Source organism: Chiloscyllium punctatum, chromosome 28 (genome assembly GCF_047496795.1).
Source record: "Chiloscyllium punctatum isolate Juve2018m chromosome 28, sChiPun1.3, whole genome shotgun sequence".
Lineage (NCBI taxonomy): Eukaryota > Metazoa > Chordata > Chondrichthyes > Orectolobiformes > Hemiscylliidae > Chiloscyllium > Chiloscyllium punctatum.
The window spans coordinates 29906534-29909834 of record NC_092766.1 but is presented as its reverse complement, the minus strand read 5'-3'; the positions used below and the strand labels follow the sequence as shown (position 1 = coordinate 29909834).

Here is a 3301-nt window from a genome sequence, read left to right as displayed (position 1 = left end):
AGATTATGAGAGATATGACTTATGATCACCTAAGAATGAAGAAGTTGATTCGCTACAGTCAACACAACTTTTTGAATAGCAGGTTGTGCCTCGCAAACTTTTTTGAGCTCTTTGAAAAGGTCAACAAACAGGTGGATGAGAGTAAAGTGGTTAACGTGGTAGATATGATTTTCACGAAGGCACGGTCGGCTGTTGCATAAAATACAGAGACATGGGTTTGAGGGTGATTTAGCGGTTTAGATCAGTAATTGGCTCGCTGAAAGAAAAAAGAGTATTGCAGTTAATGGAAAATATTCATCCTGGTGTTCAGTCACTCATGGTGTACCACAAGGTTCCTTTCTGGGTCCACTGCTGTTTGTGACCTGAAAATATGACCTGGGTTCGGGCATGAGATGATGGATGAGCAAATTCGCAGAACACACTAAGTCGATGGATTTGTCAACAGTTCCGAAGTCTGTTGCAGGTTACAGAGGGACATGAATACTCTGTAGATCGGGGCTCAGAGGTTATTGTGGAAATGTGTGAGGTGATTTACTTTGGAATGAGCAACAAGAATAAAACGTTATGGGCCAATTGTAATATTCTTGGAAGTTTAGATGACCAGAGCGATCTCAGCGTCCATGCATATATAACTCTGAAAGTGAACACACACCTTGATGGTTTTGTTTGCAAGGAGCACAGTGTTCTAGTTTTTTTTTGGAAGAGGGATTGAGTTTCAGGGCCAAACGATCCCTTTGCAGCTCTAGAGATTTGTCTGGTCTGGCCAAACTTGTCGATTTGCGTGAGGTTCTGTTAGCCACATTATAGGACGGATGTGAAAGCATTGGAAAGGGTGCAGACGAGATTTCCTCGGATGTTGTCTTCCGTGAAGGGAAGGTCTTACGAGGAAAGGCTGAGGGTCTTGAGGCTGTTTTTTTGATAGAGATAAGAAGTTTCAGAGGTGAATTAATAGAGACATAAAAGATGATCAGTGGTTTCCGTAAGGTGGACAGTGAAGGCCTTTTTCTACAAAATGGTGAAGGTTGGCACAAGGGCACATCGATGTAATTTGAGGGTGATAGATGCCGTGGTAGATGCCTTTCTCAGAGAGTAGTAAGGGTGCAGAACGCCTTGCCTTCAACAGTCGTATACTCACCAACCTTCAGGGCAAATGAAAATGATCATTGGATAAACTTACGGCTTGTAATGTCAAAATGCTGGTCAGATGGACTTCAGATTGGTATCACAGGTCGGTGAAACATTAGTGCCAAAAGCACTTCATTGCAGTGTAATATTCCGGGTTTGAACTGTTCTTCAGCTTGAAGTTACAATCATCTCTGGTCACTATCAGTGAGCAAACACCTGGCGAGAATCCAATGCACAACATTGGCAGTTCATGTACTGCCATTCTGTCATACAAGTACAGCAAGCTAACTAATTGCACCACTGGATCTGCCATCTAATGAAGACGAATGGCTCCTGATCTTACCACTGGGCCGCTCAACCGAATTACTCAATTTTTTCTGTGTATCTGAAATGAAACGCAGACCTAAAGTGGTTATACTGATAATGGATCATCGATTATGAAACATCAGCTTCAGGAAAATGGCATACATAAATGTGGTGAAAATCGGTTTTATTGAATCTTGTGTCCGTTTACCGTGGCTTCCTGCGTTGATCACAGGCAATGTTACGTGGCCATTGTACTGGGATTTTCTTTCTATCGGCTTCAAATCGTCAGACAATTCGATTCACTGATATTTCACCAACTTCCTTTCGCTTGTTCATATGACACATCGACCCACACTGCACACAACATCAACAATGTTCAGCATATTACGTGCACGAGCACGTGGCATGGTTTTTATGCACAGTGAAGATTGATTAATTTTCTGCAAGGGCAAATTAAATTCAGTTTAATTAGTATAGTCGCAAGAATCCAGAGTAAGATTCAAAATGTCAGAAATTCACGTTCATTACCTTGGCCAGAATTCCAGCCCAACAAAGGGGAAATCTGCCCTGAATCCCCAGCATCCATGCAATTGCTTGCTCCATGTGTCCACGTGGAAACCTATGTGAAAGAACATTTAGCCTGAAGGAGAACTTGTGAGAATCCTCCGCTGTCTGATCTAAAGCTGAAAGAAGAGCTGTGTATTCCAGCTGGGAGTGAAGTAAGGTGGAGGTGAGGCCAAAATATTACTTGGCGTTTAATTCATATTGTCCTCATTTTGATTATATAAAAAAACTGGGTCAGAAATGGCACAGACACAAAGGAGTAGAAGGAGGCCATTCTTAACACCGATCCTGCCCCGCCACGTAATTTGATATCATCATGGCTGACACAACAATTTTATGTCTTTTTCCAGCCATCCACACCATCGTGTTGCCTACTGGCTAACAGATGTTTATCGATCTCTACCATAAATAGACATCGATAATGTAAATCTGTGGGAAGAAAATGTTCCGTTTCGAGACAGTTGGGTTTATGCACGAATATTACTGGTTTTGCAGATGAGCGGCAGAATCTGGTCTGACCACTTTGCAAAACTTAAATTCAATCTCGACTCTGATGGGATTCGAACCCACAGCCTTTGAATAGCAACCTGCACAGGGGTGTAGAAGTCCAACGCGCTTTCCATTGCGCCACAGAGCCGCGCCAACAGCCCACTTTACGCACACAAGTTTGCCATTGATGCATTGTGTTCTGGACACCGATCTTGCGCATGTCTGTCCATGTCACACTTTCCGGTACCTGGTCCTGATCGACTTGTGCTCTGGCTCATCAAGTGTTCGGCTATAGACTGCTCAAACGTTCTCATGACACTTACCTTTATCACATGTTCAGATAATGGTCTGCAGATAATCAATACACTATAGATGAAAGTATTCTTCCTAAATCTCCTCCTTGTCTCCTGTCTTTCAGTTATGTCACTCTGTTCCTTCCCAATACAGGCTTATCCCTGTGACACATATCTATCCTCTTCATAAAATGAGCACGTTAAACGGTTTCTCATTCAGCCTTCTCTGCGCTTATATAAACATCCCCAGCCGAGCTGGTGTACCTTCACAATGGGAGTGGTCAAGCCCTTGCCATTCTTTTCATCTCCTGTGAAATTCTCCTCCAGCAATCAGACGCTTCCAGTATCTGGTGATTACAATAGAAAAACAAAGTTCTCAGAAGAAAAGCCAAAATGTCTGAACAAAATCAGCAGCTCTTGGCCATCTCTGATGAGAAAGGAAAGTTAACGCTTCGAGTCCAATGATCCGTCTTCTGAACTGATGGGAAGGGCGGGTGGGTGAAGAGTGTGTAAGAGGGCGGACG

General features: G+C 43.1%; 1 non-coding gene across 1 annotated transcript; it reads right to left on the bottom strand.

Annotated features, from left to right (window-relative positions):
* Positions 1–2540: 2540 nt before the first annotated feature.
* Positions 2541–2632, bottom strand: trnar-ucu (transfer RNA arginine (anticodon UCU)). The gene is given in 2 exon segments: positions 2541–2576; positions 2596–2632. It is a non-coding gene; the product is annotated as a tRNA-Arg (tRNA).
* Positions 2633–3301: the final 669 nt, after the last annotated feature.